The following is an 11,687-nucleotide window of genomic DNA, read 5'->3' as shown; positions in this document are numbered from 1 at the left end:
AAAGCCCGGGACCAGATGGCTTCACGTCAGAATTCTACCAAACCTTTCAAGAGGAACTAGTACCTATATTACTCAATCTGTTCCAAAATATAGAAAAAGAAGAAAGACTACCCAACATGTTCTATGAAGCAAACATCACCCTGATCCCCAAACCAGGAAAAGACCCAACAAGAAAAGAAAATTATAGACCAATATCACTAATGATTATAGATGCAAAAATATTCAACAAGATCCTAACAAACAGAATCCAGCAACACATCAAATGAAATATACATCATGACCAAGTCGGTTTGAACCCAGTGTTTTAAGGCTGGTTCAATATACATAAATCCATAAATATAATTCAGCACATAAACAAATTAAAAAACAAAGACCATATGATTCTCTCAATTGATGCAGAAAAAGCTTTTGATAATACACAGCATCCCTTCATGATCAGAACACTAAGAAAATTGGCATAGAAGGGACATTTCTTAAATTAATAGTGGCCATCTACAGCAAACCCATAGCCAATATCGTATTGAAAGGAGTTAAATTGAAATCATTTCCACTCAGATCAGGAAGCAGAGAAGGTAGCCCATTTTCTCCACTGCTCTTTAACATTGTAATGGAAGTTTTAGCCATCGCAATTAGGGAAGAAAAGGCTATCAAGGGTATCCATATAGGGTCAGAAGAGATCAGACTTTCAGTCTTCGCAGATGACATGATAGTATATCTGGAAAACGGCAGGGATTCTACTACAAAACTCTTAGAAGTGATCAAGGAATACAGCAGCGTCTCCGGTTACAAAATCAACATTCACAAATCGGTAGCCTTTATATATACCAACAATAGCCAAACTGAAAAAAACAGTTAAGGACTCTATTCCATTCACAGTAGTGCCAAAGAAGATGAAATATTTGGGAGTTTATCTAACAAAGGACATTAAAGATCTCTATAAAGACAACTATGAAACTCGAAGAAAAGAAATAGCTGAAAATGTTAACAAATGGAAAAACATACCATGCTCATGGGTGGGAAGAATCAACATTATTAAAATGTTCATATTACCCAAAGCAATATGCAATTTTAATGCAATCCCTATTAAAGCTCCACTGTCATACTTTAAAGATCTTGAAAAAATAATAATTTGTTTTACATGGAATCATAAAAATCCTTGAATAGCCAAGAGATTATTCAGAAATAAAAACAATGCAGGAGGAATCATGCTACCAGACCTCAGACTGTACTATAAATCGATAGTGATCAAAACAGCATAGTACTGGCATAAAAAACAGAGGCAGATGTATGGAACAGAATAGAGAACCAAGAGATGAACCCAGCTACTTACCGTTATTGGATGTTTGGGAAGCCAATTAAAAACATTCAGTGGGGAAAAGATTTTCTATTTAACAAAGTGTGCTGGGTGAACAGGCTGGTGACCTGTAAAAGACTGAAACTGGACCCACACTTTTCACCATTAACTAAGATAGACTCTCACTGGATTAAAGATTTAAACTTAAGACATGAAACTATAAAAATACTAGAAGAAAGTGCAGGGAAAACTCTTGAAGAAATCAGTCTGGGCGAATATTTTATGAGGAGGACCCCCTGGGCAATTGAAGCAGCTTCAAAAATGCACTACTGGGACCTGATCAAACTAAAAAGCTTCTGTACAGCCAAGAACACAGTAAGTAAAGCAAGAAGACAGCCCTCAGAATGGGAGAAGATATTTGCAGGTATGTCTCTGACAAAGGTGTAATAACCAGAATCCACAGAGAACTCAAATGTATAAGCAAGAAAAGAACAAGTGATCCCATCAGGCTGGGCAAGGGACTTGAAGAGAAATTTCTCCGAAGAAGACAGACACACGGCCTACAGACATATGAAAAATTGCTCATCATCCTTAATCATCAGAGAAATGCAAATCAAAACTACTTTGAGATATCCTCTAACTCCAGTAAGATTAGCCCATATCACAAAATCCCAAGACTGGCATGGATGTATAGAAAAGGGAACACTTCTACACTGCTGGTAGGAATGCAAATTAATACATTCCTTTTGGAAAGATGTTTGGAGAACACTTAGAGATCTAAAAATAGATCTGCCATTCAATCCTATAATACCTCTACTAGGTATATACCCAGAAGACCAAAAATCACATTATAATAGATCTGCCATTCAATCCTATAATTCCTCTACTAGGTATATACCCAGAAGACCAAAAATCACATTATAACAAAGATCACATTTGTACCAGAACGTTTATTGCAGCCCAATTCATAATTGCTAAGTCTTGGAGAGCTGAAGTGCCCATCGATCCATGAATGGATTAATAAATTGTGGTATATGTACACCATGGAATATTATGCAGCCTTACAGAAAGATGGAGACTTTACCTCTTTCATGTTTACATGGATGGAGCTGGTGAACATATTCTTCTAAGTAAAGTATCTCAGTGGAAGAAAAAGTATCCAATGTACTCAGCCCTACTATGAAACTAATTTATGGCTTTCATATGAAAGCTATAACCCGGTTATAACCTAAGAATATGGGGAAGAGGGAGAGGGATGGGAGGGAAGGGGTAGGATGGGCGGAGGGAGGGTGATTGGTGGGATTACACCTGGTGCGTCTTACAAGGGTATATGTGAAACTTGGTAAATGCAGAATATAAATGTCTTAACACAATAGCTAAGAAAATGCCAGGAAGGCTATGTTAACCATGTGATGAAAATGCCAGGAAGGCTATGTTAACCATGTGATGAAAATATGTCAAATGGTCTATAAAACCAGTCTATGGTGCCCCATGATCACATTAATGTACACAGCTATGATTTAATAATAAAAGAGAAAAAAAAGAAAAAACAAACAAAAAAAGAATTTTTAGAAGCTTAGCTTCCTAGGATCTTGAAATGAACACTTGCTTCTGCTTCTGTAAATCCTGCGCCTGCCTTCCTGCACAGGCACACTTTCCCGCACATGTTTTAAAATCTACAATAAGGGGCAATATGATAATTTCTTTGTCTGTCTACTTGTGAGTCCCAGAAAAGGATAAGGACAGAGCTGATGGGGAGCTCATCCATTTGGGACTATATTATGCCACAGCTCCACCAGCTGAAATAAATCTCTTCTTCCATATCTTGATGTTTGGGTGATTCTTTCTCTCTGCCAGGCCCTCATCTTCCTGCAACATTCTTATATTTTTCTTTTTCCTTCTTGATCTCCTATTATTTGTACCTTTTGATAAACTTGTGCAAAAGTATTCAGCACAAAAATCAGCTGATGGTTAACTAGCTCTATTGTATAGCCCAACCAGATTGCAGGCATACTGCACAGAGAAGAGCCAATACATGGAGCTAGCTGAGGTTGTAGAAGAGAAAAAAAATAATATTACAGGTGCCATGTGAGGGGACAGGAGGAATTTCTCAAATCCATCTCAAGAATTTGGGAGAAAGAATTTTTAAAGATAATTTGGCTGGCAAGGGGCTAGGCAATTGATCTGTTGATTGGCTAGGTTTGGAGCAGAACAATAGGGGTGTAGAAATTATTTTCTTATGCTGAGTCAGTTCCTGAGTGAGGATTGTAATACCAGTTGAGTCAGTTCCTTTGTATGGACCACTGGTTTGGGTGGGTCAGTTTACCCACTGGAATGTAGGGGCTGGAAGATACTAGCCTTAGGTTTCATAAGGGTGATTTTTTTTTTTTTTGAGACAGAGTCTTACCTTGTCACCCAGGTTAGAGTGCTATGGTGTCATAGCTCACATCAATCTCAAACTCCTGGGCTCAAGTGATCCTCTCGCCTCAGCTTCCCAAGTAGCTGGGACTATAGCACCCACCATAACCCCTGGCTAAGGGGTAATGTGATAAATTTAAGAATATTTATGACCATCAGCTGCAGCTGTGAATTCTGAGTAGCAATTATAGAAAATCAAATTAGAGGACAACCATTATTATTACTATTTTTAACTCTGCCTTTGCAGAGTTTAGGCTCCTACCACAGTAGTTGCCTTGTACCCCTTTATTAATTTGTAAAGGGCAGTTTCAGATCTAGTTCTTCCTCAGGTCATCATTTTCCATAGGTATAATATTACATCCTGAGAAGCTTTCAATTCAATATGCCTATATTTTTGATCATCGATGTCAATATTATCATAAGAAGACTTATTTACCAGAGGAAATTGAATATTACCAACAACACCAGTATTACATACACCATATTGCAGTGTATACTAAAAATAAAATCTTAAGCCCCCCTGCCAACTGAATTGGACCTCCCCCCTTGGCCAAGAAGACCTCAGAAAATCCGTTAACCTGAGTTACTGGCCATTAAGGGAAAGGATGTCACACACTTCTCCCTTTATAACTGGCTCTATGAATAAATTTCAGTGACTCCTATGTATTTTTGGTAATTCTCTCGCTTAACTAACTACTTAAAATTTTGAGTTATTTCCCAGAAGTGGTGAACTTTTTGCAAGATGAAGGAGCTGAGATTCTGAAAGCATATGTACTGAGAATAAGATAGAGTAAGGCTTTGTTATGATGTGATTTTTGGTCTTCTGGGTATATGCCTAGTAGAGGAATTATAGGATTGAATGGATATTTATACCAGAATGTTTATTGCAACCCAATTCATAATTGCTAAGTCATGGAAAAAGCCCAAGTGCCCATCGATCCATGAATGGATTAATAAATTGTGGTATATGTACACCATGGAATATTATGCAACCTTAAAGAAAGACGGAGACTTTACCTCTTTCATGTTTACATGGATGGAGCTGGAACATATTCTTCTTAGTAAAGTATCTCAAGAATGGAAGAAAAAGTATCCGATGTACTCAGCCCTACTATGAAACTAATTTATGGCTTTCACATGAAAGCTATAACCCGGTTATAACCTAAGAATAGGGGGAAGGGGGAAAGGGAGGGGAGGGAGGGGGGAGGTGGGCGGAGGGAGGATGATTGGTGGGATTACACCTGTGGTGCATCTTACAAGGGTATATGTGAAACTTAGTAAATGTAGAATGTAAATGTCTCAACACAATAACTAAGAAAATGCCATTAAGGCTATGTTTACCAGTGTGATGAAAATATGTCAAACGGTCTATAAAACCAGTGTATGGTGCCCCGTGATCACATAAATGTACATAGCTATGATTTAATAAAAAAAAAAAAAAAGATGGAGTCAGGCTGAGTAGGGCAGACATGACACAGCTGATCTGGTCAGTTTAGGTCCTCACCCCCTGTCTCCTATTCTTACTGTTTTGTAAATTTAGTTCCAACCCTAAAGCTGTCTATCTTGAGTAGTTTAGGTGGATTGATTCAAAAGATTTACTGTAGTCTCAGCTACTTGGGAGTCTGAGGCAAGAGAATCTCTTAAGCCCAAGAGTTTGAGGTTTCTGTGAGTTGTGATGCCACAGCACTCTACCAAGGGCAAAAAAAGTGAGACTCTGTCTCCAAAGAGAGAGAGAGATATTAACTTTTGAATTGGAATGTTGTAATAGTCACTGATTATTATCTGGACTAGAGATTGGTGTGGTCTTTGCTTTGAACTTTTATGTATAAAATTGTAATTGTGGAAATGGAAGAACAGAACAGTTCTTGGAGAGGCAATGCTCACTGTTCTCCATAATCACTAGCTTTCTGACAAAGTTTGGTGTACCTATCCCCATCTCTGTATATGGGCAGACAGTGACAGGCAGCTGGACCTTCTTTGTCTGGTAACAATTCTGGTGACCACGAAGGGACCCCTAGACTGCTCTGGTAAGTCCTGTGTAAGTGCTGTACCAGGGGAAGCCTAGTGGTCACCTGGACAGGCAAGCCAAGGGGTTCAGTGCTTGAACACTCTTAGCAGCACTGCCAAGAGATTTCTCCTGCAGACATGACTTTGAACTTTTATGTATCCTGAACTTTTGGGGTCCTGCTCTTATTCATCTGCCATCATCATCACTAACATCCACCTGCTTTATTCTGGTTTTGTGTGGAGAACTTTAGTTTTCATCAGTTCTGGTTTTCCTTTTAAGAAATCTGGTATTTCTATATCTAGTGTGTATTTGTCTGATTGGTCTCAGTATGGGTACCCACCTGTAACTAAAAGGCAATGAAATTTTACTCTAACAAGCCTGGCTGATATATCATCTTGACTCTGAAGAAAAATGACCTTTGAATGGATCCTTGAATTATTATAATGATGTTACATTGTTTAAAATAATAAGTCTGTTTAAAATAAAAATAAAATACTTAGGTTTGTTTTTTCTTGGTAGAATTTATGAGTTTAAAAACAATAATTAAAATTGTATTTATATATCTAATTTACAGGGTATAAAATGGCAAACAGAAAAATAACTTAAAGTAATATCTAAAGCCTAGGTAAACTGCTAAGATAAATAAATTAGGTAATTAAAAGATGAATAGTCTGAATAACAGTATATGTTTAAAAGCCAGAAAATATACATTCTGCATCTGTCTGTATTTCTGTCTATGTGTCTGTATATGTTATATGCCCGTGATATTTCACTATCAAAGTAATGCAAAAGAGCTCTAATTAATTGACTTTTAAAAAGAAAGAAAAAGTAAGCACTTACATCAAGTGTTTTATCAGGAAAGTGGAAAAGAACTCAAATATATTTTTGTTTAGGTGACTTGGTATTTTTTGATAAATAAATCTAGCTTTAAACCTGTTACTAAAGTTCAGATGTTTAACGATTATAGAAATGCCACCTCTTTAACATTTCTAAATTTTGCTGGATTTGACTGTGAGCTTATGTTCTTGATTTTGAGCCTCTTAATTCTCAGGTCATATAGGTATGTGGCTGTGGCAAAGCCTACAGACACGTTCTCCTTGCCTAGGACAGCAGCTACAAGGCACAGTCTAGCCCACATGGCCCCTTCCCTGCTCCAATTTTGCCTCCTGTCTATTCTGAGAGAAACTGAACACTACAGTCTTCCTGCTTTCTGTCTTGAAATCTGTACCTGGTAAATGAATTAAGGACACAAATAGGTACTATTCTTTGCAATCATCTTTGATACAACATGGCCATGTGAGACTTAAGAGGGCAAGGAAAACATGTCAGAAGTGGTGCCTATGTTGTGGTTTCAGAACACTTTTCAGTAACTGTTTGTTTGTTTGTTTGAGACAGAGTCTCACTTTGTTGCCCTTGGTAGATTGCCGTGGCATCACAGCTCATAGCAAACTCCAATTCTTGGGCTTAAGCGATTCTCTTGCCTCAGCCTCCCTTGTAGCTGGAACTACAGGTGCCCACCACAATACCTGGCTATTTTTGGTTGTAATTGTCATTGTTATTTGCCAGGCCTAGGCTGGATTCAAACCCACCAGCTCCAGTGTATGGCGGCTGGCACCCTAGCCACTGAGCTATAGGTGCCGAGCCCTTTTCAGTAGCTTAAAACCTTAAAGTCATGTTATGTTTCATAAAATGTCTGAGTCATTTATACAATGTAATACTTTGTCTATTTAGATTTTTTTTGAAACTGAATCTTATAATAGTATAATATTTTTGCCTTTTAAATCTTCTAATTATCAGTTTAGTCAAATGAATAATTCACTTTACAGTAAACTGTGATCCTGTTTTGTGAAAAATGTTTTTTGGGGGTTAAGAAAGATTAAACAGAAAGGAAAATATCATTGTGTAAGAAAGAATCTTATGTGGTAAATTTTGTCATGAAACAGAATGGTTATTTAAGAAAATAAAAAGGTAGGGCAAAACAGAAAGTTTAGTATATTTGTAGATTGTGCAGGTTGAATAGAATGCATAAAAGGAAATTTGTTTAGGAATTTGCATGTGGTCCACTTGGCTATGATTTACAAAATTTAGTTATTATTTCCCTTTAATTTAAAAATTACACTACAAGAATTTGTTTTTTAACCTTATCAATAAATACCCTGAAAGAAACAATCCCTGTGTTGTCTGTATTATGGTTTTGGCTAACTAGAGAAAACTGAACTGTAAAAGGGTTAAGGTTTACACTCATATAACCTCCTGTATTATCTTTAGAATTTGTTAACTGGTAATCCTGTTTAAATAAATGTTTTAAGTCTTTGATATTTGACAAACCTTCTAAAATAAAAACTCTAAATTCTATCTTTTTTACATATTAAGACCACTGAAAATATGAGAAAGACATATTAAGCTTATTTGGTGTGTTAAAACTGCATAGGAGGGGGCTGGGTACAGTGGTTTATGTCTGTAATCCTAGCACTTGGGAGGTTGAGGCAAAAGAACTGCTTGAGCCCAAGAGTTTGAAGTTACTGTGAGCTATGATGCCATGACATTCTACCCAGGGTGACAAAGACTCTATCTCTAAAAAGAAATACATAGAAAATATTGTCAAATATGAAATGGTGGTTTATTTTCTATAGATTATATTCATATATACACATATGTTCTAGTATTGTAAAATATTAGTCTGTCTGTTTTTGTAACTAGCTAAGTCCAAAGTTTGTCCTTCAAGTAAAATAATGAAAAAGTTGACAGAATTTTTTGAATACAAATTTCTGGTAACTTTGGAGAATCATGTAATATTGGATTAAAAGCAAACTTCCATGACTTCAATTAGAAAGCTAAAACAGAACAGAAATTAATCACATGGTACTGAGCTAAATTTTGAATGACTTTTTGTTTAAAACATTGCTAATTCTTTCTGTGTTCTGTTTTCCAGAAGTCAAGGAAACCCTTTTCTGTCTTTTGAGCTATTTATTGCTTTCAGCAACTTATAAGCAAAATTTGAAACATTTATTTTTCTCTCTCCTTGATTTCTTTGGAATTTCAAAAGTATTTGTAAGTATTCTTCATTTCTGACAATATAGTTATTTGCTCAACTTCAGTAAGAATGTGTTTTTTTTTTCTATATGACAAAATGAAAGACAATGGTTATTCTACCACAGTTTTGACTGGAATGGCATATTTTCAGAGGTGTCCAGATTGCATTAAGGAATTAAGGCTGACTTAACAGGGCCAATAAAAAGCCCATTGGAAAAACTTGCCACATATCTCATCAATAGCATTTCTTAATCTGTGGTGAGTAAAGCATGTCACTTTTTGACAGGTCCAGGAATCACAATTTCCTGTGAGACCTTGAGAGAAGAAGAATTTACCTAATGCCTATGGGTATCTAATGGCACAGATGAAACCTGGACTCATGAGAGGCTTTCAAGTCTAACCTGAGATTTCTTATAAAAGAAAGAAAAATCTAAAAGTCAAAAAAGCCTAGATGGCTAATAACATTCTTAATGCACTTTACACAAATAATCAGACCCAGTACACTGAAAGCATAATTTATTCTGACAATTAAATTGATGTTGCTATAATTTGTTTTTAGCAAAATAGAAAATTAGGGAGTGAAAAAAATATGGTTCAAAAATAAGAAAATGTGGCCACCTGTATTATATTCCAGCCTTGTCTGCAATGCCAGCTTATAGAATGAGACATAGCTATTTAACTAAACTGATCTGTTAACAGGACTAAGAGATTGGCCAAAGAATATAGAATTATAGAGGGAGGCAGAGCAAGATGGCAGCCGAGTAACAGCTTCCTTGCATCTGGGCACCGTGAGTCTGGGGAGATAGGACTCCAGGCATCTCTGGCTGGTGGGAACTGCCTATCATCACTCCTATGAGGATACAGGGAGTCAGCGAGAGACTTCTGGACCCCAAGAGGAGGACTAAAACAGTGGAAAACCGGCAAGTGGTAGCGTGTGTTCAATCTGTCTAAACCCGCCCACAACTGTAAGTTCAGTAGCAGCGAGACTGCAAACCAGAAAGGCCTTACCTGTGAACTGTTTTGATGTCCTTGGACTTGGCACTGAGTTGAACTGCCTTGGGGAAGGCCTGAGCGGGAGTGCGGAGAACTCTGGCCATTGTCCAGGGCCCCAGTCTGAGCCACTGAGCCAGACGGAGCTAATAGTGTTTGGCGGTGGGTCACACGGATCCATTGTCAGTGATCTGCCCCAGCAAGCTCTGCACTCAGGGTCGCAGAGCTAGAAACGGGTGGGAGCTGGTAACATAGCAACCAAGTAGCCTAAGGGTGGGGTCTGAGCCGCCTTGCAGCCCTAACCCTCAGGGGCAGAGTGAGACCGGTTTTGGCACACTGGGTAAGTGGATAGCCACTTCAGCAGTGATTCCAGCGAGAAAGCTGGGAAAGCTTCTGCTCAGCAAGTTTACAAGTTCAAAGTGACTTTTAAAAGGCTGAAGAGAGATTTAGGGTGTCTACCTGCTGGGGTTTGAGAAATCAGCAGCCTCCAGTCATATCAGAACTGTGATTAACATCTCATACCCCAGAAGACCACGTGTTTCCCAGACAATATTCAATAACATATACAAACTGCTTTGTTTTTGGTTGTGTATTTTTTTCTTTTTTTTTTTTTGTTTTGTTTGGTTGTTTTTTTGTTTGTTTATTTTCACGTTGCTGATGTTCTTTTGTTTTTTTAATTTCAATCATTTCCACACAGATCTGTTTTTCTTTCTCAATTTCCCTAGTTTAATTATAATTTCCCATTGCTGCCTTTTTTAATAACTTCAACTTCATTTTTGCTAGTGTTTCTACCGATATCATTTGGTTTTTCACCCAATTTTATCCCCGTAAAGTTTTCTGTTTGCTTGTTTTGGTTTGATTTATAGCATTTTTGTCTTTCCTCTCTACTTGGTGGAGGTGGGGTACTGTGTCTGATCAGGTTAGCAAAGAGCAGCTGACCTCAGGGGAACCACGCAACTGGGCACCCCCAGAAGGTGGGGTTTTTTAAGGTTGTGTCAAAGTACCCTACTATACACCTATATTGCTCTGTCTCCCTCTTTCTGTGCCTCTCTTCTTTTTGTCAATATTCCTTATACCAACCCCCTCTCCTTTCTCTATCTTTCTTTTTTTCTTATCACTCAGTCCTCCTTTCTTTCATCCCCTTTTTTTGCTCTTCAACCTTCTCACCCTTCTGGTCCTGTAACCCTTAGTCCACAGGCACAAGAACTTAAAGAGCAAGAGGAAGTGAAAGGAAAATTAGGGCAAGCAAACAGATAAAAGAAATCACTCATGAGGAAGAATCAGCAGACAACTCCAGGCAACATGAAGAACCAGTCTAGAACAACCGCACCAAGGGACCATGAGGTAGCTACTGCAGATGATTCCACCAGTATAGAAATGTTAGGAATGACAGAAAGGGAATTTAGAATACACATGTTGAAAACACTGAAAGAAATGATGGAAACAATGAAGGAAATTGCTAATAAAGTGGAAAATAACCAAAAGGAAATCCAAAAAGAGAATCAAATCAGAGATGAACGATATGAAGAATATAAAAAGGATATAGCAGACCTGAAGGAACCGAAACAGTCAATTAGGGAACTTAAAGATGCAATGGAAAGTATCAGCAACAGGTTAGACCATGCAGAAGAAAGAATTTCAGAGGAAGAAGACAAAGTTCTTGAGATAATTCAGACAGTAAAAGAGGCAGAAAAGAAGAGAGAGAAAGCAGAACGTTCACTGTCAGAATTATGGGACTTTATGAAGCGTTCCAACATACGAGTTATAGGAATTCCAGAAGGGGAAGAAGAATGCCCCAGAGGAATGGAAGCCATACTAGAGAATATTATAAAAGAAAATTTCCCAAATATCACCAAAGATTCTGACACACTGCTTTCAGAGGGATATCGGACCCCAGGTCGCCTCAATTCTAACCGAGCTTCTCCAAGACACATTGTGATGAAC

Source organism: Nycticebus coucang, chromosome X, assembly GCF_027406575.1.
Source record: "Nycticebus coucang isolate mNycCou1 chromosome X, mNycCou1.pri, whole genome shotgun sequence".
Taxonomy (NCBI): Eukaryota; Metazoa; Chordata; class Mammalia; order Primates; family Lorisidae; genus Nycticebus; species Nycticebus coucang.
This window is presented reverse-complemented; position numbering follows the sequence as displayed.